Here is a 17,713-nt window from a genome sequence, read left to right on the forward strand (position 1 = left end):
GGCTGTGCACCAGAGGGAGAAGACCTAGACCCATACCAGGAGGACCCTATCAAAGTGAGGATACAGGTGAGAACAGGCAGCTTTGCCAACCACTATCTACTTCCCAGTCACAGACAAAGAAAGAGACTGTGCTAGGGAGGGAGGCCCTGGACAAGTTTACCAGGAAAGGAAGATGTTTAGAAACAACAGCACTATGATTCAGACACCTGGAACAGAACTGAGTCTTATTTCACTCATCTAGCTCAACTTATAGAGGAAAGACCAGGGCAGGAATACATATGAGAAAAAAAAATAAAATGATGAGCTTATCATGTGAGAAGAGTGAGGGAATAACCAACGGATAACTCAGAGGCTTTTTTATTTTTATGGTCTTTATTTTTTTTCATCCATATGCACATGTATATTTTTAAGTTACAAAATTTCCTTCCACCCTCCCTTCCCACCCCCCTCTCCTCAGCAGCGAACAGTCAGGTTAGCATTGTGCATACATATTTTTTGGAAAACATGTTTAGATTAATTATTTTCCATTTGAGGAATTAGGATTAAGGGAAAGAGATAAAATTTTTATAATTTTTGTTTTGTTTTGTTTTTCTTCCTCTGGATGGGGAAAACATTGTCCATAGCCAGTCAAAACTTGCCCTAGCTCTCTGAACTGCTGAGAGGAGCTGCTTCCATCAAAGTTGTTCATCTCACAATGTGATTGATGATGTGTACATTATTCTTTTGGTTCTGCTCCCTTTGCTCAGCATCAGATCCTGTAAGTCATTCCATGCTTCTCTAGAGTCTGACCATTTATGGTTTCTTATAGAGCAATAATATTCCATAGTATTCATGTGCTGTTTAGTCATTCCCCAGTTGATGGGCAATCCCCTCAATTTCTAGTTCTTTGCCACAAAAAAAGAGCTGCTATGAATATTTTGATACATGTGGGACTTTTCTTATTTTTTATGATTTCTTCTGAATATAGGCCTAGAATTAGAATTGCTGAATTAAAGGGAATGAACAATTTTATTACTCTTTGGGCATAGTTCTATATTGCTCTTCAGAATGGTGGACCTGTTCACAACTCCACCAGCAATGCATCAATGTCCCAATCTTCCCACACCTTTCCAACATTGATCATTTTCTCTTTTTCTCATCTTGGCCAATCTGATAAGTATGAGGTGATACCTCATTGTTATTTTATTTATTGGCTTTTCTCTAATCAATAATGATTTGAAGCATTTTTCATATGATTTTATATATATAAAATCAATCAATACTGCCAAAATTAGAAGGAAAGCAGAAAGCTGGGCCTTTATCAGAACTCCAAATTGTGAAGATTTTTTTCCCCCAGCCTTCTGCTTTCCTTCTAATTTTGGCAGTATTGATTTTATTAGTGAAAAACCTTTTCAATTTAATATAGTCATTCATTTTGCAGTTTATAATGTATTCTAATTCTTGTTTGGTCATAAATTTATCCCCTTTCTATAGATCTGCTAGATAGAGTATTTCTTGGTCCATTAATTTATCTATGGTGGTGCCCTCAGAGGCTTTTTTTTGGAACCTCATGATGTAAGGAAAACTCGAGGAAAACCTCCAGGATTTTGGGTGGATTTCATGACATAAACTTATAGGAAGAATTGGATATGAGTCCCATAGAATGGGCAGGCATGGATAGGTTGCATTCTAATTTATTGAAAAGACTACCTACATTGATAAAATCATTGGAATATTGGAATAATGACTACATTGTGTAAATACTATAGATACTACTATGCTCATTTTGCATCTGAGGAAACTGAGGTTATAAAAGGCTTACCCATATTCTTATAATTAATAAGGGACTAAAGTGAATTCAAATCCAAGCCTCACCTGACTTAAAGCTCAGTTTTTTTTTTCCAATATCTCATGTTTAGTCTCTATTTTGAATTCTAGAAGGGTTTCTGGTTGATTCATTTCAATTTTGCCTGACTCTTCATGACTGCATTTTGGGGTTTTCTTGGCAGAGATACTAGAGGAGTTTGACATTTACTTCTCTAGCTCTAAATCATTTTTTTCAGATGAGAAACTGAGGCAAATAGAGTTAAGTGACTTTCCCAAGGTCACGCAGCCAATAAGTGTCTGAGAGCAGATTTGAATTTATGAAAATGATTCTTCCTTGTAGTCTATCCATGAACAACCTAAGAGCAGCTAGAGGAGTTAGAAATTAATTTTAATTCCTCATGGAATCCTAGATCTTGATAGATTCTGGGAGGTGACTTAAGGTCTCAAACACTCTGCTGAATTCTATTGCAGCTGCTATATGCCTAAATGCAACCTGAACCAGATTTAAATGTAACTGAGAAATGTTTAACAAAACAAACAAAAATTCAATAGAACCTAGGTAATGTTAAAATGTGATTTTTTAAATCAACATGCAGCTACAGGCATATTTATGTATGTATTATAAATTCAGTGACCCTGGTATCTATTTGAATTTGGTGCCACTGATTTAAGCCAGACTGTGTCTAGGCAACTCTCCTAAAACAGTCAATAAACTGAACAGCACACTCTGGTTTTTGGTCCTTATGGCTTTTCATGACATCATGTATTCCTTTATAGCTAACCCGAGTTCCTTCTGTGGGAATTAAGCCCGTTTGCTCTTTGTTTCTAATGAGGAAGGACAATGGGTCAATTACTAGGTTTTCTATTTAGAACCTTTGCACAAATGGTTCTGAAAGGAGAATTAGAATCCCTACTTTCCTTCAGGGTTGATCTCAAATGCTTTCTCTTTGTTGCTGTTCAGTCAATTCAGTCATGTCTGACTCTTCATGAACAAAAGACTCTTCTTGGCAAAGATATTGGAGTAGTCTGCCATTTCCTTCTCTAGCTCATTTTTATAGAAAAGGAAATTGAGGCAAACAGGAGTAAGTGACTTGCTCAGGATCACATAGCTAGTGACTGAGGTTGGATGAGAACTCAGTTCTTCCTGACTCCAGGCCTGGTTCTCCATCCACCATTCCATCTAGCTGTTCTTACTTGATTCCCAGCTTTATCGATATTCTCTCCGTCCTGAAATTTTACATTGAATTTGCTTTGTATCCATGCATTAATTTACAGAAGATATCCCTTATTACAAGGTAAGCTCCTTAAGATCTCCATTTCGTATTTCTCCTTCCTGCCCCATTCCCTAGGGTAGCACAAGATCTCCACTAGATTTTTAGAATCTAAGTCCCTTGAAAATAAGGATTGTTTTCTTCTTTGTCCTTCTTTTCCCCAGGACCTTCCAGAGTGCATATAGTAGGTCTTTAAAAAATATTTGTTGATTAATTGATTTAATAATTGTTTCCTGAACTGAATTGAAAAGGACCAGTCCTATTAGTGCAAATGGATTCAGTCACATAAAATTCATCACTCAAAGTATATCAAGATACATTTACAGAAGCTTGAAAGGTTTGCAAAGTACCTCCCTCACAACAAACCTGTAAGTTAAGTAGAATAATTTATTATCCTTCTGTTATGGATTGGGGAAGCAGGTTCTGACAGGTCACGTAACTTGCTGATTATCACAAAATTAGTATCTGGAAAAGTTGATTTTACCCTGGATCTGAAATGAGAATTACAACCCCCACTTTCCTTCAAAAGTCTTAGTTCAGTTTAAAGTTATTACAACTCAAAATCACACTAAAACTTTTGATATACCCTATATAGAGTTTTATATTAATGATTTGCTAACATTTTGTGTCTATTAATCTTGAATTCCTAAATAAATTGTAAACTCCTGATCTTTTACTTCTTCATGTATCTCACATTGCATTAGTTTTATACTGTAGATTTAATAATAATAATAATAATAATAACTAGCATTTATAAAGCACTTACTATGTAACAGGAATTGTGCTAAGAGCTTCATGGTCATTATTTCATCCTCATAACAACCCTGGGAGGTAGATACTATTATTATCTCTATTTTATAGGGGAGGCAAACTGAGCTAGACTCAGATTAAATGACTTGCCCAAGGTTACACAATTAATGTCTCAGGCTGAATTTGAACTCATATCTTCCTAAATCTAGGTCCAGTACTCTAGCCACTATGCCACAAAGTGAGTGCTGGTCACTGCTTCATCAGTCTGATCTGTAAGTATCCCTTTTGTTTTTCCTTTTACAAGCTAATAGTCTCATTTTTAAAGCACTTATTGCCTAGAGATTAATTTGCATAATTTTTATTATACTCAATCCTGTATTTTCAGATCACTTAGCATGTGGAAAAAATTAGGAAATATATGTTTATGTCAATCCTGATTTAGAATAATTAATTAATTATTTTCTCTTTAAAAACCTCAGTTAATGTCAAACTCAAATAGAAGTTGCAAATGCCTAAACTTCAACTTTAATGAGAATGATGCAAATTATAATGATGGTGTTTTTATATAAAAATAGCTCACATTTCTATTGTATGTAAAGGTTCATAAAGTGCTTCCTCACTTCAATCTTGTAAGTTAGGAAGATTATTCCCTTTTTTGCAAATGTGAGGCAGGATGGGGTAACATAGATAGTGACTGATCTTAGCTTGAGGTCATGCCTTAAGTTCAAGTTCATCTTTGGCATTTTTTTTTTGGCTATGTGACTTGAGTCAGTCATTTATCCTCTTCGATTCTAAGAGTGGTAAATTGTAAAACAGTTGCTAATATGCATGGTGGGGCGGGGATTTCTTTATTGCAAGCATCCTATACTGACAAAAGTCTAGACCAAATAAAAAAAAATACAAATAAGGAAACTGATGTTTCGAAAAATTAAGAGACATGATTTGAGAGCGTCAGAGCTCAATTCAGGTTATCTAAGTCCAGGTTCAAAGTTGTTTTATTCATCCTATATAACTTCTCAAGGCAAAGGACAAAAAAAGGAGTAAACTCATGACTGATGATGGAGCATGCCTCTCATCACTTGGCAGAGAAGTGATAGACTTGGGTTGTAGAATAGGCATACATTTTCAACACAACCTGTTTTGCTTGGCAACACCGATTTGTTACAAGAGGCTTTTATTTTTATCAAGCAGAGTGAGAGAGGGATGTGAGTAAGGGGGTTGGAGGGTAATTCTAGTGATGCAAAAAATAAAAAGGAAAGAAATAAAGAAACATTAATGAGATAGCAGAAGAAAATTCTGGAAAACACAATACCAAGCAGGATAACCTTGCTACTATTGTATTAAATTTAACATATACATTAAAACCAAACTCTACATAGGGCAGTAGTTCACAGTTTCATATACAATTCAAATCTTCTATCCTTTATTGCAATATTTATGTTAGTGATATTTTTCAGGTCCAAAATAAAAAGGATATATTCTAGGCAAATAAACTCACCTCAGTGATTTTTTAATAGTGTCCTTATACTTAAGTCCCATATCTCCTTGCTTTCAGACAAGTAGGAGGCACAGTGGAACATAGGAAGTCATGATTTCAAACACCCTCTCAGACATTACTTATTTGTGTGATTTAGACTAATAAATTAATCTTTTCAGCCTCAGTCTCCTTTTCAATAAAATGGGGATAATGATACCTTCCAGAGTTTTTATGAGGATCAAATAAATGAATATATATGTGTAGTGCTTCGGTAAACCTTAACTCTCTATAAAAATCTTATTATTATTAAATCCTGCAAAATCCTCGATTGCTAAAGAACTACTCAATCAGACTTGTAATGTTATAATTATTAAGAAAAGATCACAGGCTGATGCATTTTTTAGAGATCAAAAACACAACATTGATGATTACTACAATATAACCTCAGATTATGAGAAAATGATATTTTGCCTTGCAGGATTAAGGTTACATGCAATTTTACTCTGTATGTTTCCTTTCTATACCTTGTGATAGAGTCTTGTTACCCAGAGGATGGGGAGTCTGCAGGATATTCTCTGTATAAATTTCATTTTTTTTTTTCCAGTCTGTGGCATTCTCTTTCGGAAAACTTTTACAGAAATTGTTTTTCTGAGAGAAGCTGCCACAAGATGGCAGTGCCTCAGATCACAGAGGTTCCTGTTTTTTTAGATGCAAGGAAGAAGAAGGAGTCCAGTACAGCACTGAGCTGCTGGGGAGAATCTTAACATCATAAAATTTCAGAGTTTAAAGTGTCCCTAGAAAGATAAGACCCTAGGGGTGTGACCCTCTTAAGATCAGAGATATTATTTCACTTGTAGCAGCTAAGATTTAAAAAGGATATATTTTTGATACAATTTAGTAAATATTTATTAAGCATCTATGATATACAAGGCTTTCTTTGTGCTAGATGATAGGAAGATGGAGATAGATATGATCACCACTGGTGCAGATCCTCCTTACCTCATGATTGGACTATTGTATAAACCTGCTGGTGGGTCTGCCTGGCTCAAATCTCTGCCCGATCCCAATCCATCCTCCATTTGCTCACCCAAGTGATTTTTCTATAACATGTCACCCCACTCCCTCCACTCAGTAAACCCAGGGAAATACTCTGTTTGGCATTCAAAGCTCTCATAACTTTGCTTCCCTGCTACCTTTTCAGTCTTCTTCCACATTACTCCTGGACAGGTACCCTTTGGTACAATGACATTGGTCTTCTGGCTGTTCCACAAACAAGACACTCCATTTCTCAGTAAATGACATTTTCTCTGACTGTTGCCCTGACCTAAAATGCTCTCCTTCCTCATCTCCTCCTCCTGGCTTCCTTTAAATCCTAACTAAAACCTCACTTTTTATAGAAACCTCGCCCAAACCCTCTGAATTTTTCCTTCTTTGAATTATTTCCTATTTATCCCACCAATCCCAAGTACATGTTTACTTGTCTCCCCATTAGATTATCATTAAGGACAATGAATGTCTTTTGTCTCTTTTTTTGCAGCCTCAGGGAAGTGATCCCAAGACAAGCATGTGAAATGCATTTGAATGAAGGGCTGCTGTGCAAAGTCACCAACCTCACTCTCTCTTCTGGAGTCATGGGTCCATTGACCAGATGTGAATCAAGACGACAAGAGATGGCCCTGGATGTGAGGCAATCGGGGTTAAGTGACTTGCCCAAGGTCACACAGCTGGTAAGTTTCTGTATTTGAAATCAGATCTTTTTGATTTCAGGGCTCATGTTCTACCTATTTTGTCATCTAACTGCCCTTAGGTGCTTAATAAATATTTATTGATTGACTGATATGATGAAATATTTAATCAATCTGAGATAGGCATACCAGAATTGGTATTTTGGAGCTTTCAAAGCACTTTATATTTATTTCACAATAATCCTGTGAGATAGGTACTAATACTTCTATTGTTCTAGTTTTTACAATGATAAAACTGAAGTTGTGAAAAGTGACTGACCTAAGGTCACACAACTAGTAAGAAAGGGTCAGAGGTGGTCTGACTCAGGTCATCCTGACTATAAGTTTAGTAACTCAGTAATCTATTCACTAGCATCCTATGCTTTTCTGATATGAGAGAAAACATATACATTAATGATTATGATATAGGGAGGGTGACCTTAAGAGCAAAGGAAAGATCCCAACATGGCACTATGAGAAATCTGAGGAGATATTATTTTCATTTTAGTTAGGATGGGTAAGGGGTAGTCAGAGAAAGCTTCTTGGACAAGGCAACACCTGTAAGAAAGGAGAGAATTCAACAAACAAAAATGGGTAAAGTGTGTTGATTAAGACATAAATGATGACAGTCTATTCTTGATTTCTCCTATCCATCTAAGAAGTCTTAAATGACTACATCTAACAGGTTTTCAGATTTTCTAGCTTGATGCCATCTCTCAAATTCATTCCTTTCTCTCCATTCCCACTAGCACAGATAGATTTCAGCCACTCATTTCCTTTCCCTTGAACTATTGAAATAGTCTAGAATTTGGAACTCAAAACTTAAAGAAAAAAATTAATTGCTTTTACATGTAATTGGGGAAAAATAAAATATATTAAGTTTTTAAAAAAGAAATAGTCTTCACCTCCAAGCCATCTAGTTAAAATTCCCTTCTCTAATATGGGGGATTCCAATCTTGTTTAGGTCTTTGAACTTCCTTGGTTTTCAGCAAAACTTCCCATGTCTTCTATTAAATATAAAAGGAAATACATTTTAAAGTTTATCCTGAAGATGTCATAAGCAATAAAGGGATTAATTTAATAAATAAAGCTATTACCCTGATTGCCTCACATTCAGGGCCATCTCCAGTCCTCCTGATTCATATATGGTCCTTGGACCCAGATGGTTCTGGAGGAGAAAGTGAGACTGGTGACTTAGCACAGCACACCTCAGTGAAATCCATTTCATTTGCTTGTCTTAGCATCACCTCCCTGGTGTCATGGTCTTCTTCAAAAATAAAGGGAAAGGGGTGGCTAGGTGGCGCAGTAGAGAGAGCACTGGCCCTGGAGTCAAGAGTACCTACCTGAGTTCAAATCTGGCCTCAGACACTAATTACCTAGCTGTGTGGTCTTGGGCAAGCCACTTAACCCCATTGCCTTGCAAAGACCTTTAAAGAAAAAAAAAGAAAGAAAAGAAAGGGAAAGCATCATCATGTGCACTGCAAGTATGTATACTGTAAGAGGGGAATGCCTCCTATAATTGATCACACACATTGATCTGCTTAGTCTCATTCCCCCATTCAAAAAAAAAATCCTTCAATGGATGCCCACTGCTTTCAGAGTAATGTGTCATGTGTGTATATGTCTCTCTGTGTGTGTCTATATGTTTTAGTAGGTATGTAAGAGAGAAACTAATCCACTTTGACCTGTCTGCTGCCTCTCTTTGTCATCCAGAGGGAAGGATAGAAGTTACATTTGAAAAAAAAAGAAATAACTACAGGGTGTAAAATAGCATAAACACAGAAACAGAAAAGACTCTTGATGACAAATTTGTAAATGAAATTAGGAGGGAAATGAGAGGAATGAGGGGATAGGAAGATTTTCTTACTTTCTTTGCATCTCTAGTGATTATGGCATTTCAAAATCTTTTGTATATTTTATATAATTTTGGAAAAAATGGATGTTCTCAGGGCATCTGGAAGCTGGCATAGTTGGAAAAGCTGGCTTAGATTGATAATAATATTGATTAATTTCAAGACCTTGAGAAAGTTTCTTAATTTCTTAGTTTCCTCATCTGTGAAATATAAATAATAATAGTTGTTTTATTTCTTACACAGGTTTATTGTGAAGATCAAATAAAATATTATATAGAATTGGAAAAATGTATAAGCTCTCTCTCTATATAAAATAAATACATACTTTTTGTTATTACTGTTCCTATTATTATTATTATTATTATTATTATTCTCACTATCACTTTACAAAGTAGCAGAAGCTGCTTTTCATGATTATTTTCCTAATTTTTAATGCAACTACTTTATAGATGGGGAAACAGAGACCTAGAGAGGTAAAATGATTTTCCCCATGTCATACAGCTAGAAAATCATGGAACTAATTTTATACGTAGACAAGTCAGGCAGATCAAACACCAAGGAGCTTGATAACAGAAAAATGAAGCTGTATGGTAGAGAAAGAGTTATCCACTAGGAGCACAAACATCATCTCTCCCCAGACTTTATTATAGGCACCCCATTTCCCTTTAATCAAGAGTCCTGTGAGTAGCAGGCTACTAGCTCTGACTCCAGCCCTACTTCAGGTGAATAACCACAGCAGAGATGTGGTCTGGCCTCACTGAAGTACCCTCCTCCTCTGCAATCTTGATGGCTAAAGACCTGGGAAAAATAGCCTTATCACTGCAGTTCTTGTCACTATAAAATGGTTCATTGGCAAAAATGGATATGGTTTTATTCATCAAAATGACAGAAAAGATATATTGCTTCATCAGTCTTATTTCCTCTTTTCCCTCCATCAAACTTGTATATATTTTCCATCCACCTTATTGGGCAACACCTCCTACCCTGCTGAACCTGTCTTCTGAATATTCTTTCCTGAACCTAGGTTTTTTTTTTTTTTCCTTTGCAAGGCAAATGGGGTTAAGTGGCTTGCCCAAGGCCACACAGCTAGGTAATCATTAAGTGTCTGAAGCTGGATTTGAATTTAGGTACTCCTGACTCCAGGGCCCGTGCTCTATCCACTGCGCCACCTAGCTGCCCACCTGAACCTATCTTACTGAACCTGTTTTCTGAATTGTTAGAATGTAAGTTTTTGGGAGGGGGAGGGCACTAGCTTTTCTTTTCTATTTGTATCCCTGCTCTTTTCTTAAGTGTTTAAAAAATACTTGTTGATTTATTCATTCAACTCATTCATTCATTCAACTCAGAATTGAGGTTTTTTCCAAAAAAAAATACACTGCCTTATTGTCTTTTAAAATTCTCATTGCATTCTTTTGTTTTGTTTTGTTTTTGCAAGGCAAATGGGGCTAAGTGACTTGCCCAAGGCCACACAGCTAGGTAATCATTAAGTGTCTGAGGCCGGATTTGAACCCAGGTACTCCTGACTCCAGGGCCGGTGGTCTATCCACTGCGCCATCTAGCTGCCCCAATCTCATTGCATTCTTAAGGGATAGTATGTAAATAAAAGAACACAAAAATCATTTATTAATTATTAAATTCTAGTCACTATGTTAACTATGAGAACAAACATTAAAAAACCCCCAAGATCATTTCTGTCCTCAGAAGTTTACTTTCTAATAGACAAAAAATTATGTATATTGTAAGTTTTCATGAAGATTCTTTTAACCATTCTACAGGTGGGATCAACTAGAAGTCTTTCATCATCATGACTGCACTTGATACTCTTCTGTGAACCTAGTACTTCTAAAGTTTTGAATTTTATAATTTTCTCAATTTTGCCTAAGATTTCATTAACAGATGTGTCTAAAATATCACACCCTTGACTTATGTTAAGCTTTAAGTTCACTAAAAACCTCATGTCTTTTTCATATTAAACTACTGCCTCCCATACGTTGGAGTGGCATTGGGGATGAGAGAAGGCATCTAAGTAGAGAGAACAGCCCAAACTGAATCTATGCAACACATGGAAAGGTCAATGCACACACTCTGACTGGAGGTAGAAATGTATGAGTGAGTTTTGGAATATAAGTCTACAAAAGTAGAATGGAGAGAGATTATGAAAAAAAATTTTAATATTTTACAGATGTGATCTCATCAGCCTAGACACTTGCTTTATTTAACTATGCTTTCTTCAAGAAGTATTATGGGGGCAGCTAGGTGGCGCAGTGGATAGAGCACCGGCCCTGGAGTCAGGAGTACCTGGGTTCAAATCCGGCCTCAGACACTTAATGATTACCTAGCTGTGTGGACTTGAGCAAGCTACTTAACCCCATTGCCTTGAAAAAACTAAAAAAAAAGTATTATGAAACTCAAATCTATTCTTCTATGGCTAAAGTTTTTTTTGAGTTTCTTTGAACTTAGCTAGACTAGTCTTGGACAACTACAATACAGGACATCTAAGGAACCATGCCTGAATCCTTTCTAGCTTGTTAGCTCCTGCTAGAACTTGCATTTCACTAGCATGATCTCCATGAACCTACAGTCATTTTCAAACCATAATAAGGTATGCAAGGAGGATGGAGATATTAAAACCACTAAAGGATTAGTCAGTTTTTTGGAGACAAAATTGATTGGTTTTGAATTTTGACAGTAGACTGGTACTCATTAATTTCCTTTGATATGGACGATGGTTGCCAGAGACCCAATGTCTTATCTAAGTTTGGGTTTGTGAAAGGAAAAATAGAAAAAGACAGACTTTTCCTCACTTTCCACATGTATTTTAAACTACTTAAATAATAATAGTATTAGAAGTAGTAGTAGCTGGGGCAGCTAGGTGGTACAGTGGATAGAGTACTGACCCTGAAGTCAGGAGAACCTGAGTTCAAATCCAGCCACAGACACTTAATGGCTATCTAGCTGTGCAGCCTTGCGAAAGTAAGTTAACCCCATTGCCTTGCAAAAACAAAACCAAAAAGCAGTAGCAGTAGCAGCAGCAGCAGCAGCTTATATTTATTTATTTAAGGCAATGGGGTTAAGTGACTTGCCCAAGGTCATACAGCTAACCATTAAGTGTCTGAGGCAGAATTTGAACTCAGGTCCTCCTGACCCCAGGACCAGGGCTCTATCCATTGTGCTACCTTGCTGCCCCTCCAGTGTGCCACCTAGCTGCCCCAGTAGCTTATATTTATATGGCACTTTAATGTTTACAAAGAAGTTTACATATCTCAGTTTTTCTGATCCTTACAATATCTTTGTGTTGTAGATGCTATTTATTATCTCATTGTGCAGATGAGAAAACTGAGGGTGAAAATTTGAATGACTTACTCAGGGTCATACAGCTAGTGAGTGATTCAAGTAAGGAAGTAGTAAGTAATTCAAGTCAGGCAAGATTCAAACCCAATTCTTCCTGATTCCCAAGACCATGGATCTTCACTGCTTCCATAAAAGACAAGATTTATGAGAAGGAAAAAGTCTAATTTCTCTTTGCATCTTCTATGGACCCTTAAAGAAAATAAATAATTAACAAATGTTTAGGGAAAGAAAAAATACCCTTCACAAGGATGACTCTTGGTTGAAGGTTCAACAAATGCTTGTGGAAAGAAAAAATACCCATGGGTACCTCTCATTTGAAGGATCCTAGGTATAAAAGCTAATGTCTTGAACTGAAAGGAGAGTGTCTTTTCTTCCCTCTAGTCTTGGTATTTGAATAGCACATGGCTATTTTTTGAAACCATTCATTAGAAAGGAGAAAAAAAGAAATGACCTAGCTGAGTCCTGAGGCCAGTCATGATAAATACAAGAGTGCTGGCTGTTCCCTGCCCCTAGCAGCTGGTGACTAACATATTAATGACAACCCAGGATATGAAGAAGTAAGCAGGCTTCATAATGTCTGAATCAGTTCTATCTGTTGGTGGATGCTTAAACCCTAGAATCAAACCACCCACTGGGGAAGACTTTATAGGCTAACTGGTCTTCTGAACTCTAAACTGCAGTTGGACAAACAGTCCTATGCAGGATACTGGCATTCCAATTTCAGCAGCACACTTAAAATTTCTCATAATGCCTAATAATAATAGTAATAATAAATAACATTTATGAGATGCTTTAAGATTGGCAAAAGGCCTAAATTATATGATCTCATTTGAACCTCTCAATAATAATAATATTCAAGTTCTGTTATTGTTATAATTAAGTTTTATAAAGAGAAATAATGGACAATTAGTGTGATGAGAGAACACTTAAAGGAGAAGGTGGGCTGGTTTGAATTATTAACATTTTACTGGTGAAAAAACCTGAGGCCGTGAGAAGTTTTAGTGAGAATGACACATTGACACATTTTAGGTAAGCTGAAATGGTCTTTTGAGGGGGCAGGGGCACATTTATTTTCTTACTCTCTGTGGTATAAAATGTTAGATCCAGTAGGAAGTGAAGTCAGACCTTTTACCTTGCTTCTCATTCATATTTTCTAAAGTATACTTTGTGTATTATATTCCAAAAGTCCTGATTACATTCTAAACCTTGGATTTGTTTGAGGCTTGGTCTATAAAAGAAATGAAGTGATTCATCCATGCAACTTACAAATACATGATAGGATTTGAATAATATTAATGATAATTGTTGACATTTATATAGTATTTAGAGACACTGTGTTAAGGATTTTGCAATTATTATCTCATTTGATTCTCATAACAACTATTAGGAGGTATGTACAGTATTATCCACATTTTACAGATGCAAATGAAGGTTAATGACTTGCTTGGGGTCACAGATGATAAGTATCTGAGGCCAGATAAGAACATAGGTCTCTCCTGACTCCAAGCCAGCATTCTTTCCATATCATACTGCCTCATGAATAAGATGGAGAGATACAAACCAACTAGATTTAGGTTAGCTCAATTCCTATCTCTGACATACAGTGGGGCTATGTGACCTGGGCAAGGATTTAAACTCTCAGTATTTAGAGCAACTCTCTCTAAGACTGTTTAGTTTCTGTTCTTTGGAGGAGGGAATGTCCATGCCAGTAATTTCCTAGATTACTGAAATTATAATACCAAGACCTTCAAAAATTATCACTAATATAAGTAATCTTTCTAGGACAACAGATTGATTATGTCATAGGAATTTCAGAAACATCAAAATTCTAAACTCCTTAATGTAGCCTTGAAGTTTCTGTACAATTTGTCCCAAAATACCATTTATACCTCCATCCTTACACTTTAGCTCAAACCAGACCATTTTCTCCCTTAAACATTCTCTGATCACACTAAACCAGTTATTTCTCTCTTTATAAAACTTAAGTATAGCAATAATAGCATTTCAATGTCTGAAAAACAATTACTTATTTTTTTAGGGTTTTTTTTTTTTTTGCAAGGCAAATGGGGTTAAGTGGCTTGCCCAAGGCCACACAGCCAGGTAATTATTAAGTATCTGAGACCGGATTTGAACCCAGGTACTCCTGACTCCAAGGCCAGTGCTTTATCCACTATGCCACCTAGCTGCCCCAAAACAATTACTTATATTAATAGTTACAAGGTATGAGGGACATGGTATTATCCCTATTTTACAGATGAAGAAACTGAGGCAGAGAGCAGTGAAGTGAACTAGGAACAAATGTTTAGAGTTGAAAGAGACTTCTTTCTTCTTTCTACTCTGAGACCTTTTCTCAAATAATTTGTTAATTATGTCATGTACACCTTCATTTTTAATTGAAAAAGAAAAAAGAAGGAAGAGGAAGAAGAAGAAGAAGATGAAGATGAAGAAGAAGAAGAAGGAAAAGGAATAATCAAGAAGAGGAAAAAAGTAAGAGAAGGAAGAGGGAAGAAGAAGAAGAGAAGGAGGAAGAATTAAGAAGAGGAAGAAGAGGAAGAGGAAGAAGAAAGAAGGAGGAGGGGGAGTATGAAGAAGAAGGAAGAGGAAGAAGGGAAAGAAGGAAGAAGAAAGAAGAGCAAGAAGGAAGAAGAAGGAAGAAGAAGAGATAAACCCTAAAAATTGGGGAGATATCTATCAACTGAAAAATAAGTTGTGGAATATAAATGTGCTGGAAGAAATGAGGTTATATATGGTTTCAAAATGATATGATTTATATAGTGGCAAAGTATTGGAAATTAAGGGGATATTCATCAATTAGGGAATGGTTGAACAAATTGTGGAATATGAATGTGAAGGAGTACTTGTTCTATTAAAAAATCATGAGGGACAGGACTTCAGAATTGCCTGGAAAGATTTGCATGAACTGAAATATACTGATCAATACAATGACCATTCATGCTTCCAGTTTACTCCTTTTTTGGTTTCTAAATTTGGATTGATATTAGACAAGTACAAAGTCTGATGGAAAACACTATAAACAGTTCTCTGGAAAATAATGACAACACTCCAGAAAATTAGGAGACATACCTTGCAAAGTAGTGTGTATGGAATGCAGAAAATAGACTCTGAGCAAACCCTCTCTGTCTATGAGCAAGTAGGCTCTATAAACCAGCAGCTGCATCACCTTATCAGCAGCCTTCAGAATCACCAATCTTGAGCTAAAGTGGAGATCTTAAGGTATAAAGTTCAACTAAAAGAGGACAGTCTGTTTTAAGTAAGACATACCTCTACTCTGGCAGTGGCCTTCTGCCATTTCAGTCTAGTACAGAAGACCCCAAAGAAGAACCTGTGAAGGTCAAGCAGGAACCAGAGGACTCTTACAAACAGATATATATATATATATATATATATATATATATATATATATATATATATATATGTACATGTGTATACACACACACACAAATATGCAAACACACACATATATATATATATACACATTTATATATGTATATATATATGTTTAGACAGTTATGGAGGAAATTTGATTTCCTTAAATATTCATATTTGTTATGTTTTCTTTTTTAAACCTAATGGGGAATAGGTTTCTGTTAATTTTTGTTTTAATGGAGAAGTGGAGGAAGTGTTACAAATGTGAATTGCTGATGTACTTTTAGATGAGGTCACTATTATCAATCTGACTTAACTGCTTTACTTTGTTAGAAAGGTTCTCTCAAGAAGTTGGAATAATCAGTAAATGTTTACAAAACAAAAACAAAACACATCTACAGAACTTTAAAAAAAGATATCTTGAGATTTTAGTGGACTGCAAGGTTATCCAGTGTGACCTAACAGGCAACAGATACAAGAAGCTAATGATTCTTTTCCTAGGTTTCATTAAGGGAGACACAGAGGTGGTTAGATCCTGCTGTTCATTTATTTTCCTACATGAGCTACTTCAATATTCTATCTGAATGAAAAACCTTATTTTTTTATTTGTGGCTCTTATATGCTCTGTGAGGAGACAAGGTTGTAATAATGGTGGCTCAAGCTGTGGTTTGGACAATTGATTGCCCCAGACTTGCCACAATGAACTTGAGAATAGAGCAAGTGGATTTCCAGAGCTGGGATTTTTAGGGGAACTCTGATCTCATATGTGTATAGGCTTTATCATCCTACCAGAAAGTAAGTCCCATATGATCAAGGATCCCTACTTTTTAATGTCCCCTTATTGCTCAGCATATTTCTTCCTGAGCAGCTTCTCAGGGCATGTTGGTTGACTGGGTGGCCGCCAAGTTACCTCTTTTTTGGAGAAAACCTAAATAGGGAAGTGCCTCATTTCTTTCAAGCCATCAGTTCAGCAGAGGGATAAATTGTGGTCATTAAGATGGGTCTCAATAAGAATAAAAAAGCATTTACCAAGGAATTAAGTGTTCATTGCTATCTTGGGAAGATTTTGAAAGTCACTTTTTCCTCTGTTATTTTATTTTTTTCAGAAATGTAAAAAAAGTTTTAATATTCAAGTGTAAACATTCAATCCAAATTTGTTAAATATTTTAGTATTTACTTGATTGGTTGAATAAATATTTTTCCATTGTAATTTAATTTCCTACCTTTTAAACAGGAGTTTTTCATCCCTCAAAATGTGGGTCATTATTTGCACTTCGAGATTTCTTATTAATCTTGACCTGACCTCTGTTCTCAATATTCTATGTGCTGAAGTTACTCTTGTTTCCTTTTCACGGGACCTATTAAAATGCCCTTATTTTAATTGGTCCCAAATAGGAGAAGAGCTAAAAAAATATTGCCCTTCAAATCCCATTTAAAGTCGTAATAAAAGAACACATATGTGTTCTGTGAAACCTTATCCCAAATCAGGAATAGCTCAAAGGTAGAATTCAAGGTTACCTCTTGAGTTCATTGAACTTGCATTTACCTCCCATGGGCTATTTTCCTTCAAGTTCCTTCATGAATAAATCAGTGAATAGCTGAGAGAATGTGCTGCTGGAAGATCTGGATTCAATTCCTGTGGCTAACTCTTCAAGGCTTTGTGACCTAGGTAGGTCACTCAACTGTTTTGTTTCCTCATCTATAAAATAGATATTATAGTAACAGCTATCTCATAGGATTTTTGTGAGGAAGTATCAAATTAGACGATTTAGATAAAGCACTTTGTTAGCACTTTGTTTGCCCCAAGGCATCATACAAGTGTGGGCTATTGTTATTAGAGCAAAAAATGTAATGATAGAGTCCTAGGATTTGAGAATGTTAGAGTTGAAGACTTTTGGAATTAAAATGGACCTTAGACATCATCCAATCCATATTTAGTCATTGGTGAAGTTATCAAAGGGCTGGAGGAATGGGGGGGTGGGGATCAGGAAGCTATACCTTAAAGACTTCACCATTAGCAGCTTCCTTGAAGTGAGTTCAGTGATTAGTTAGTTAATGGTTGTGTTTTGAAGACTGAGTCATCAGAGAAGTGAT

The 17,713-nt window shown here is 36.0% G+C and overlaps 1 protein-coding gene across 1 annotated transcript in view; it reads left to right on the forward strand.

Annotated features, from left to right (window-relative positions):
* The first annotated feature begins 17,203 nt into the window (after nt 1-17,203).
* KCNMB1 (potassium calcium-activated channel subfamily M regulatory beta subunit 1) overlaps nt 17,204-17,713 on the forward strand; it is a 41,616-nt gene continuing 41,106 nt past the window's right edge. The window contains exon 1 of the mRNA XM_074212437.1: nt 17,204-17,288. The gene's annotated coding sequence lies outside the window, so the exon portion shown is untranslated. The remainder of the gene's footprint in view (nt 17,289-17,713) is intronic.

This window comes from Macrotis lagotis, chromosome 1, assembly GCF_037893015.1.
Source record: "Macrotis lagotis isolate mMagLag1 chromosome 1, bilby.v1.9.chrom.fasta, whole genome shotgun sequence".
In the NCBI taxonomy this organism is placed as follows: domain Eukaryota; kingdom Metazoa; phylum Chordata; class Mammalia; order Peramelemorphia; family Peramelidae; genus Macrotis; species Macrotis lagotis.